The sequence below is a fragment of the Bombina bombina genome, chromosome 3 (genome assembly GCF_027579735.1).
Source record: "Bombina bombina isolate aBomBom1 chromosome 3, aBomBom1.pri, whole genome shotgun sequence".
Classification (NCBI taxonomy): Eukaryota; Metazoa; Chordata; class Amphibia; order Anura; family Bombinatoridae; genus Bombina; species Bombina bombina.
The window spans coordinates 218,296,403-218,308,499 of record NC_069501.1 but is presented as its reverse complement, the minus strand read 5'-3'; the positions used below and the strand labels follow the sequence as shown (position 1 = coordinate 218,308,499).

At 35.3% G+C, this 12,097-nt stretch overlaps 1 protein-coding gene across 2 annotated transcripts in view; it reads left to right on the top strand.

The window, feature by feature from the left end:
• The window catches only part of SLC6A4 (solute carrier family 6 member 4), a 236,591-nt gene that overhangs the window by 209,643 nt on the left and 14,851 nt on the right, over positions 1–12,097 (top strand). The window lies entirely within an intron of this gene.

The following is a 12,097-nucleotide window of genomic DNA, read 5'->3' as shown; positions in this document are numbered from 1 at the left end:
ATTTTTATCTTTCAAGTTTCCTGCGAAATATTGGTTAAATTAAGGTTTTTTGTCTGTTTCTGTAAAACATAAATAATTTGATATCTGAATTAATTCTGCATTGTTCTTTTGCATGCAGTAGTAATCGAATTTCAAACAGCTTTTAGAATGACTTATGTTCTCTCATTCATTACGAACTCATTGCCATAAAAAAACAATCACCTAAATTACAAGTCTTGCGGTACTGCTATACCACTGAAAAATTGGCCTTTGAGTGCAGAATGGCAGGTCACCTGTTTTACAAGTCGTGGCGGTACGGCTATACCGCTATGATTTTAGCCTGTACCGCAACTGTCCATTCCGCACTCAAAAAATGGCTTTTAAGTGTGGAATTTTCAGGTCATCTGTATTACAGGTTGTGCAGTTCGGCTATTCCGCTAGCGTTATAGCTTATACCGCCATGATCCATTCCGCTATCAAAGACCATTAGTTGTGGATTTTGCAAAACAAAAATGTTTCACGAAACTCATAACAAAAATGTTACAAAGTACACTAACACTTATAAAGTACCTATTAATCCCTAACCGCCATCCCCCAGCATCACAAATACTATTATAAAACTATTAACCCCTAATCCGCAGCCCACCCACATCACCAACACTAAATAAACCTATTAACCCCTAAACCGCTGACCCCCCACATTGCCAACACTAAAATAAAGTATTAACCCCTAATCTGCCGCCCACCCACATTGATTCTACTAAAATAAATCTATTGACCCCTAAACCGCTGGCATCCCACATCGCTACTAATAAAATAATCATATTAACCTTTTAAACTGCCACCCCCTCGCATCGCAAATACTATAATAAACCTATTAACCCCTAAACCACTGGCCCCCACATTGCGACACACTAAATTAAACTATTAACCCCTAAACCTAACACCCGCTAACTTTAAATTAAAGTTACAATATAACTACCTTAAAATAAATAAAAAAATACCTGTGAAATAAAAACTCAGATTAAACTATAAATAAACCTAACATAACTAAACTAAAATAAACTAAAAATAGAAAACACTAAATTACAAAATTAAAAAATCCTAACACTACGAAAAAATAAAAAAGCTAACATTACAAAAAAACCTCTAAAATTACAAAAAATAAAAGTACCCCCTAACAGTAAAAGCATCCCTGCCAACCAACCAACCCATGAAGAGGATCCTCCACGCTGGATGGCTTCGTAGCCACCGTTGCTCTGTGCCGCCTTCGCTCCAGATGAAGAAAGAAGATGCCCCCATACTGGATGAAGATGGAACCGCCTTGAAAAAGACCTTCACCGCCGGACTTTGGGAATGGTGTGTACCTATTTCAGGGTTAGTGTTAGTTTTTTTTATTGTTTTTTTGGGTGTGTTTTTTTTTAGATTAGGGATTTTTTAATTTTTTAATGGGCACTAAAGAGCTGATTGCCCTTTTAAGGGCAATGCCCATACAAATACCCCTTTAGGGGCAATGGGTAGCTTAGGTTTTTTTATTTTGGGGGCTTTAGTTGGGTGGGGGGTTACTGTTGGGGGGTACTTTGTAATTTTTGAATGTAAAAGAGCTGTTTAATTTAGGGCAATGCCCGAAAAAAGGCCCTTTTAAGGGCTATTGGTAGTTTATTGTTTGATTAGGTGTTTTTATTTTGGGGTGGCTTTCTGTATTTTTATAGGGGTATTAGATAAGGTTTAATTTTTATTATTTTGGATAATTTGGTTTATTATTTTTTGTAATTTGAGAGTTTTTTTTTATAATGTTAGTTTTTTCTATTTTTTCATAGTGTTAGGATTTTTTAATTTTGTAATTTAGGTTTTTTTATTTTTAGTTTATTTTAGTTTTTTTAAATAGTTATATTGTAATTTTAATTTAAAGTTTCCCGGTGTTAGGTTTAGGGGTTAATAGTTTAATTTAGTGTGTCGCGATGTGGGGGTCTGGCGGTTTAGGGGTTAATAGGTTTATCTTAGTAGTTGCGATGTCCGGGTGGACGGTTTAGGGGATAATAGGTTTATTTTGTGTCAGTGATGTCAAGGGGCGGCAGTTTAGGAGTTAAAAACTTTATTTAGTGTCGGCAATGTCAGGGGGCGGTGGATTAGGGGTAATTAGACTAGGGGTTTATGTTAGGGTGTTAGGTTTTTACATAACCTTCTTGTCCCCATAGACATTATTGTTATTATTATCAGGTATTTGTAGAGCGCCAACAGATTCCGCAGCGCTGTAAACATAGTCAATATACAGGATAGCTTTTGCAGGGATCAAGTGGGTAGAGGGCCCTGCTGAGAGTTTCACTGTTGTAGTCGGCTCTTATGAATGCAATCTGCAAACAGCTGGGCTCATAGGCTTACATTCTAAGGGTTTCAAGGGGAAAACAATGGAGTTAGGAAAGGTTAGTGAGTAGTAGAGTTTTTAAGGAGCGCTTGAAGCTGTTAAAGCTAGGGGAGAGTCTTGTGGAGCGAGGCAGGGAGTTCCACAAGATGGGGGCCAGTCTGGAGAAGTCCTGTAGACGGGAATGTGAGGAAGTAACAAGAGAGGAGGAGAGGAGGAGATCCTGAGCTGATCGAAGGGGACGGGAGGGAGAATATCTGGAGACAAGTTCTGAAATGTAGGGGGGAGCAGTGCAGTTGAGAGCTTTGTATGTCAGAGTGAGGATTTTGTGTTTAATCCTACCGCAAGAAAAAGCCAGTGAAGGTATTGTCAGAGAGGCGCAGCAGAGGAAGATCGACAAGTAAGGAAGATGAGCCTGACAGAGGCATTCATAATGGATTGTAAAGGAGCTATGCGGCAGCTAGGTAGACCAGAGAGGACGGAGATGCAGTAGTCGAGGCGGGAAAGGATGAGAGAGTGGATTAAAATCGTAGTCGTATCTTGTGTAAGGAAATGTCTAATTTTAGCAATGTTTTTAAGGTGGAAGCGGCAGGCTTTAGCCAAGGATTGAATGTGAGGAGTGAAGGAAATATCTGAGTCAAGTGTGACCCCAAGACATCGGGCATGCGGGGTAGGAGTAATGATGGAATTATCAACAGTTATAGAAATTTTGGGGGTAGAGACATTGGAAGAAGGGGGAAAAATAAGGAGTTCAGTTTTGGAGAGATTTAGCTTAAGGTAGTGAGAGGACATCCAAGATGAGATATGAGAAAGACAGTTAGTGACACGGGTTAGTAAGGAAGGAGGTAGGTCTGGTGCAGAGAGGTAGATTTGGGTGTAATCGGCATACAAATGATATTGAAACCCATGGGACTTTATTAAGGAACCTAATGATGACGTGTAGATTGAAAAGAGAAGGGGACCGAGGACAGAGCCTTGAGGTACCCCAACAGAAAGTGGTAACGGGGCAGAGGATGCTCCGGAGAAGGCTACACTAAATGTACGGTTTGTTAGATAGGAAGAGAACCATGAAAGAGCTGCGTCGCAGATGCCGAAGGATTGGAGGGTTTGGAGCAGAAGAGGGTGGTCAACAGTGTCAAAGGCTGCAGACAGGTCAAGGAGGATAAGCAGAGAGAACTGGCCTTTGGATTTTGCTGTAAGTAGGTCGTTGTTAACCTTGAGAATTGCTGTCTCTGTAGAGTGATGGGGACGAAATCCAGATTGCAGTGGGTCAAGAATAGAGTTTAGTGTAAGGAAATAGGATAGACGTGTGTATACTAGCTTTTCTAGGAGCTTTGAGGCAAGAGGGAGTAGGGAAATAGGGCAGTAGTTGGATGGGGAGGTTGGATCGAGGGAAGGTTTTTTGAGGCTAGGTGTGACCAGTGCATGTTTTAGAGACATCAATGGGTAATACGTTATTAGCCCATTCCGAAATCGCAGGTGTAAGTTTTTTTTCAAACACTTTTTCTCCATTGATATCTATGGGACAAAACGTACACTAGCTCGTCAAGTCAGGACTTGGCTTTTGTGCGGTATGGAGCTTAACGCACCATATCGCACAACACTAGAAGTTTTTTCTGTAACTTGTAATGGCAGCTCTATGGAAAGTGCGATACCACTAATTTTTAGCATTATTTACGCACCAGGTTTAGCGTATAACTTGTAATCTCAGTGAATAAATATACAAGAAAATACAACTTTACACGGTCTATATAATAACTGGCAGAATCAGACAAAAAGACTTTATGAGTGATAGATTTATTTCATTGTTCAGCATACTTTGTTTTACAATATTTTGAATTATTGAGGTGCTTTTTTAATTTTAAATAACTTTATTTGCTTGCTAAGTTTTAAACTTTGGGGAAAATTACATTTGGAAGAAGGCAACCAGACAGACATATTGATTTAATTATGTGTCATAAAGTAGTTAATTATTACTTGAATATAAAAGTTTGAAATGCTTTAGGGAAAATTACATTTGGAAGGGTTGGAGGAAATTATATTTTGGGCTGGGAGAGAGCAACCAGACAGATATGGTAATTTAATGATGTGGCATGAAGGGGTTAATCCCTAATTTGTGTGGCAGAAATGCATTATTCACTGCTTATTTGTATTATTAACAGAAAGTGTTTCATAACTACTTTGTGTGTCACTGGCTAAACAATAATCTCTGATCTTTGTGTTAATAACAGGTAGTACGTAATTTGTTCAAACGTTTAGTAAATCGTAAAGTCTGAGCAAGGTAAAATACCTCCTTATGAATGGTGTCATATATACTTAAAGGGACAGTCAGCTCCAAAAATTGTATTGCTTAAAAAGATAGATAATCCTTTTATTACCCATTCCCCAGTTTTGCATAACCAACACTGTTATATTAATATACTGTTTACCTCTGTGATTACCTTGTATCTAAGCATCTTCTGACAGCCCCCTGATCATATGACTTGATTATCTATTGACTTGCATTTTAGCCAATAAGTGTTGTGTTGTGCACAACTTCACGGGCATGAGCACAATGTTATCTATATGGCTCACATGAATTAGCAGTTTCCTGTTGTAAAAAGCAAATAACAAAGCATGTGATTAAGAGGCTGTCTTTAGTGGCTTAGAAACAGGCAGACGTTTAGAGGTTTAAATGTTATAAAGTATATTAATATAACAATGTTGGTTGTGCAAAGCCGGGGAATGGGTAGTAAAGGTGTTATCTATCTTTTTAAACAATAACAATTTTAGTGTAGACTGTCCCTTTAAGTAAGTCCTATCCATGATGAGACTTTAAAATTTCAAAATTCAGCTGCCCTCCCCTCCCCTAAAAAACAGAAGCTACACCACATCTGGATAAGACCCACATTTGTGTATTCAAGGAGGAAGAATTAGCTTATTTATTTTCCCTCCCTCTCCACATCTGCATAAGACCCGGTCCCAGAATACAAGGAGGAAGTAATTACTTTTTTTTCCTCCTTATGTTTTATGAAATTTCCAGAAAATGCATTAGTTCTAATTATAAATTATTTTGCATTTCAAATATAAAATATTTACTTTTTTTCTAAATTAATAAAAACTGTAATCAATTTTACATTCCTGCTAATAATCCTTTTTCTCTGTTTTTTAAAGTCACTCCTTGATTTACTAAGATAATTTATTATTATCAGTTATTTGTAGAGGGACAGCAGATTCTGCAGCGCTAATTTTTACATAATAATGTTTACATAATTGTAAATTAATATTATTTTCAAAACATGTATTTCACAATTTACATTTGTATAATTTATTAGGTCATATACCTACCTTATCGCCTTATTCAAAGCCAGTAATTAATGTATGTTAAATAAGTTAATGACCTGGGTAAAGCCATGGCCTAATGTAATATCAGATAGTAACTGGCTAAGCAACTATTTTCATTTTATAATTATGATAAAACAACTAGCATTAATTATATTATTAAATAATAGTTTATTTTAGCTATGTAACTTTTTATAGCAGATTTGTCCTGCTTTCAGAACAATACACAATCTATGGATTAATCAAAATCTTGATTATATTTATTTTGAGGATTTCAAATAAATAAAATTTGACTAAAGATAATATTATTTGTTTAACTTGTAAAATTAAAAATATATAATATTAAAATTAATTAAACTTTCATAAAAAAGGGTCTAAGTTTTATAAAATGTAAATCCTATTATTTTTATTAAGGTACAAAAAGGAAAAATTATCACATTTAATAAGGTTGTATCAAAGAGTATCAATCAGCAATGTCAAGGTGGGAAGGAGAAAATGAATGCTTGAACAGTCATACCGGCCAAGTTACCAATGTTTACGCCTGTGGGAATATACGGTTAATAGCTTGTTGAACTATTCAAACATTCGGTACAATTGTGCTCATAACTTTGAGAGCCAGATTGGAAAAGAACACAAACACAGTCTCTTAACCCTCACTGATGTAGTCCTTACATTTTCCCATCTGATATGTGTGCACACAAGCCTGTAGATTGCTGCTGATTCAGCATCAAACGCTCTGCAAACAGCATATACTCCTCCAAAGGCAAACCAATTCAAGTATATAACACCTTAAATTCAGCGTCATTGGACATAACTGCTAAGCAGTAGGAAATGCCCAGCTTGAAAGCAGGATACATATGAAAAAGAGGCTAACTTCCCAAAGAGCAGTTAAAACAAAATATCTCTATTCACAAGCTGTTAAAAGCAGTACATACTGTCATAGACTAAGGCCTTTGGGCTGAAACACCTCGGATGTACTGCTTCTTGTCAATAAAGTTTTTTTTTTGTTTTAACTGCTATTTGGGAAGTTGGCCCCCTTTTTCATATGTATTATTATTTTTATTACCTAATATAAAATAAGGATTGGCTCCTTCCAACCACAAATATGCTATACTATGTATTATCCTTTATGTTATGTAAGAGACGTCGTACACAATGTGCGTTTGTATTATGTTTAAAACAATATAAAATATTGTTAAAAAAAAATAAAGATAAATAAGAATTGGCATTAATTGATTGATATTTAGGAAAATATGAAAGATACAGTTTATTAAAAAAAAACTCACAACAGAATTAAATGACAATATTAATAACGGTGTTACAGTAAAAAAATAGCTGTGATGGACACCATTAATTAGATATGAACAGACAAAAACATGTTTTGATAAATTGTTTCGACGATAATTACTCATAGTGTTCAGAATTAGTTTGTTAAAGGGACAGTAAACACCTTGTAATTACAAGACATTTTTGATGTGTTGATATAAAATAATATATCAGCCAAGTCTGCTACATTACTAAACATTTTATATACAAATCTCAAGGTATTTACTGTCCCTTTACGAAAAACTATTCATATGATATTTCCTATCAGGAAAGTATTCAGGGCAGCTTGACAGCAGATTAACCTTCAATAAAATAAAAGTAGTAAATTAAAGTAGTAGGTAGTGCTACTGTTGCAGGCCAGCAAAAAAGTTTTGTCTTCTTTTGTTTTTTTTCGAAAAGGAGGTGAAGATTTGCTAAGAACAAAAATGAAACTTACATATTTATTAGCTGACACCAGACTCAATCACCTGGCAGGGACATTGCAAAGTGTAAAATTAAACATTCAAAGCCTTTCCCCATGTCAATAGTGTAAATGCTATTATTTTTAAGCCTTTTATCATTTTCAGATGAATATAGCAAATAACACAATTATAGCTATTTTATTTGTCTGAATCTTAATGACAATGTATATTATTAATACAGAAATAAAATACACTTATTTCAAAAAACACATTAAATTAGATCTCAGTGAGCAGTAACAGCCAATTGATTAGTCCTATTGAAACCATTCTGAATGAATGTTTTTTACAGTAGTTTAGAACCTGAGAGATAATCACAGTTCTGCAGGCAAGAAAATGTCTAAAATCATCCACGGAACATCTTCTTTGTAAAAATAGTAAAACACTTGCTCTCTCTCAGTCACAGCCTTTCAGCCTTTTGTCATACAGTTTGATATTTCACATACAACATGAGGGAGATTTGTTCCATAATAATTTTTTAACAAATGGGCCTCTTAATCCAGTAATACATAGAGGTTTACACAATCTAAACCTGACTTGGACCTGGTGTCTCACTGAAACTGGGACTCCCAAATTAGCTTTGGCTTCAGTGCTTTAACCCTTTCACTGTGAGGTACAGTTGAGGAAAAAAAAGTAGTATGATGTACAGCAGAGAAATTCTGACTAGTTTGGAGTAGGGAAAATGATAACAAAAAATTGCAATTTCAAATTATGTTACAGGAGCAGTAAACTCTAAAAAAATGTAATGCATATGAAAGTACAGTACAGTATTTAAAAAAGCAAGTTAATGATGTTTAATTTGATCCTGAAGCTAATTAGAAGTGTGTGTGTACAACTGGTCCTTAAAGGTACATTGTACTTTAAAATTGTCTCTCCTTTAATGTGTTCTCAATGATCCATTTTAATGCTGAAGTGTATTCTTATTGTAGTCATTTGAAATGGCTGCTTTTGTCTCTTTAAAGGGACATGACACCCCAATTTTTTTTTTCATGATTTAGAAAGAGCGTGCAATTGTAAACAACTTTCTAATTTACTTCTATTATCTAATTTGCTTTATTCTCTTGATATTCTTTGCTGAAAAGCATATCTAGATAGGCTCAGTAGCTTCTGATTGGTGGCTACACATAGATGCCTTGTGTGATTGGCTCACCCATGTGCATTGCTATTTCTTCAACAAAGGATATCTAAAAAATGAAGCAAATTAGATAATATAAGTAAATTGTAATGTTGTTTAAAATTGTATTCTCTATCTGAATCATCAAGAAAATTTTGGGGTTTAGTGTCCCTTTAAGCTGCCAGCTAAACTGCAAATGTAAATATTGCAGTATTGACATATTATAGAAAAGTGAAAAAAGGCAGCAGCAGAAAATAACCTTCAAATTTTGGGTGTGGGAGAGAGAGAACTTTGAATGCAATTAAAGGGACATGAAACCCAAAAAAAATATTTCATGATTTATTTGGTTGAACATACAATTTTAAACATCTTTCCAGTTTACTTCTATTATCACATTTGCCTAATTCTCTTGGTATCATTTGTTAAAAGAGCAGTAATGCACTACTGGTTTCTAATGGAACACATGGGTGAGCCAATGACAATCTGTATATATATATGCAACCACCAATCAGCAGCTAGAACCTAGGTTCTTTGCTACTCCTGAGCTTACCTAGATAAACTTTCAGCAAAGGATAACAAGAAAAGGAAGCAAATTAAATAATAGAAGTAAAATGGAAAGTTGTTTAAAATTGTATGTTCTGTCTAAATCATGAAAGAAAAAAATTGAGTTTAAAGGGACACTAAACCCCAAAAATGTATTTCATGATTCAGATAGAGCATGCAATTTTAAGCAACTTTCTAATTTACTCCTATTATCAAATTTTCTTCGTTCTCTTGCTATCTTTATTTAAAAAGCAGGAATATGATGCATAGGAGCTGGCCCATTTTTGGTTGAGAACCTGGGTTATGCTTGGTTATTGGAGGGTAAATGAAAGCATCAAATAAGCTAGCGCTATCCATGGTGCTGAACCTAAAATGGTCTGACTGCTAAGATTTACATTCCTGCTTTTAAAATAAAGATTGCAAGAGAACGGAAAAAAAATGATAATAGGAGTAAATTAGAAAGTTGCTTAAAATTTCATGATCTATCTGAATCATGAAATAAAAATTTGGGTTCAGTGTCCCTTTAATGTTCCTTTAACTCTTATCAGCTTATTGCCTCACAACATTGTCCCTTTAAGATCTGTTTGCACACTGGCTAATATGTATACGTACCTCTAACTGCCTCAAAAGTATAACAAGAAAAAACATAATATTTGTTTAAAAAAATCCTGTAATGCTCTTTCAGATGTAACAATAAAAATAAGACATTTGTTTTCCTTTTACTTTAAAGGGAAATTAAATTCAAAATGTTATTTTGTGATTCAGACAGAAAACACATTTTTAAAAAAGTTTCAAATTTGCTTTGATTCCTTTGTTGAAGAGATGCCTAGGTAGGTGTCTGACAAGAGCACAACATGGCAGGAAATAGTGCTGTCATTCAGTGCTAGATGGATAACATTCTTGCTGCCATATAGTTCTCCCGACATGTGCACGCCTACGGTGCTTAAGTCCCTGCTTTTGAACAAAAGAGAAGGGAACAATTTGATAAATATTTTAACAATTCAGAGTATAGTTTCCAACCCAAGCCCTGAGGGCTTTGACCAGGCTGTCCACTTACCCATCCAACTTTGCTCTACCTCTCTTCATGTGCAATACAGAGTGTTCATCTCTATATGAATTCATTGAGTAGGCTTCTGGGATGTAGGTTTGCAGTATTGCTCATTTGGAAATTGGAAGTGATAAATAAAAGCATTTAAAAAAGAAAAAAGAAAAAAAAGGAACAAAAAAACTTTATTGAAAGATTGGTAGTGTACATAAATCACAAATAAAACAATCAATCACAAAGATACAATGCCACTTGTTTATTAAAGATACTAAAATATCAGAGGTGGGGAGCTGTAGGTCTTATTTTCACCCATAAGTAATGCCATTGGTCCTTCTCTAATAGAGCTGTAGGTCTTACACATTACAGCTTTAATCATAGACCACAGCTAACCCTAAACCACCATCAGCTTACTAATAGGACTTGTGAAATGGGTACATTAACAAATATTCAGTATCTTTTTTACATATGAATACTCCATTCTGAAAAGCTAATGTCCTTTTGCAGACATGTATAACCTGCAAATCAGAGATGAAAACTTTAGCAATACAAATAATTACTACCATTCCTCTATAGCAGGATGTACCTAAGATACATTAATAATAGAATGGAAAAACTCACATTGCAAACCTCAAGAGCTCTACCTAGTTTTTTTTTATTTAAAATATTTGTTAACAAGCCCTACCAGTAGGAAAAAGAACAAAATTGGGTTCCCTTATATATGAATAGGTTGAACATTAGTGCCTTGCTGGATAGCAGTCATTAAAAAACACCAACATTTGATTGATTTAACTAAACTTTATTTCATACTTTGGTACCCTTTGTTAAAAAGCATATGAACATATGCTGAAAAGCAGCTAAGCACAACTGGGAGAAAGGGTATAACTACAGGGGTTGCAGAGGTTGCTACTGTACCGGGCCCATCCTTTAAGGGGCCCACAGCTACTGCTACCTCTAAGCTATGCAGCTTGTGCGGGTCAAGGGTCAGGTCACATTGCATCTATTAAAGCTTTCCTGTGTGCTGTTATCACTCCAAACTGAGGTGAATTGGGCCAGACAGGCAACGTATGCAATGTTTTTTAACCCTTTCGTATATATATATATCTTTTCATATTGCTCTGTAGCATTTAGCATCTATAGCTGCCATTTTGTAATCCATGGGGATGCCTCAAATGATTTGTAATAGTAGATATTGATTACTAAATTATCACACTTTAAATTGGATGTTCTTAACCCCTTAATGACCACAATGTACCCTGTATGTCACTGGTCGTTAAGGATTTTTTCAGGACATAATAGCACAAGTCTAGCAAGAACATGCTATTAATGCCCTCCCTCCAGCAGGCTTTGTGGAATAGAGCAGTCTTAACACTGGTGACAAGACCACGCTATAAAACAATCACGTGCCAAAAAAAGGCCAGCGACATACAGGGTACGTCGCTGGTCCTTAAGGGGATAAGCAGCTATTTTACTATGGATATATGTTTCTGTGTGTGTATATATATATATGTGTGTGTATATGTGCATCTGTTTGTGTATGAATGTATGCATATACGTGTTTATATATGTGTATGTATATATATATATATATATATATATATATATATATTAATATCATTAGCTATGCTTTGGAAGGGGTACTGTTCAAATAAGGGGGGTCCTGCCACATAGTTTGGCCTGGGGCTCAGTTAGTTCTAGTCACGCCTCTGACTGGGAGCTAGTTTGTGATTGATGGCTACACAGATTTGTTTATGTCATTGGCTTACCACTTGTGTTCAGCTAACTCCCAGTAGTGCATTGCTTAGCTAGAGTGTACTCAATCTCTTTGCAGGGGTTAAACACATAGGCCTAGTTTACATTGCACCTGTAAACTATGTAAACTTGTGGTGACATAAACCTCTCATTAGACTTTAATGGAGATACTTGTTACTAGCAATGAAAACTAAGCCATA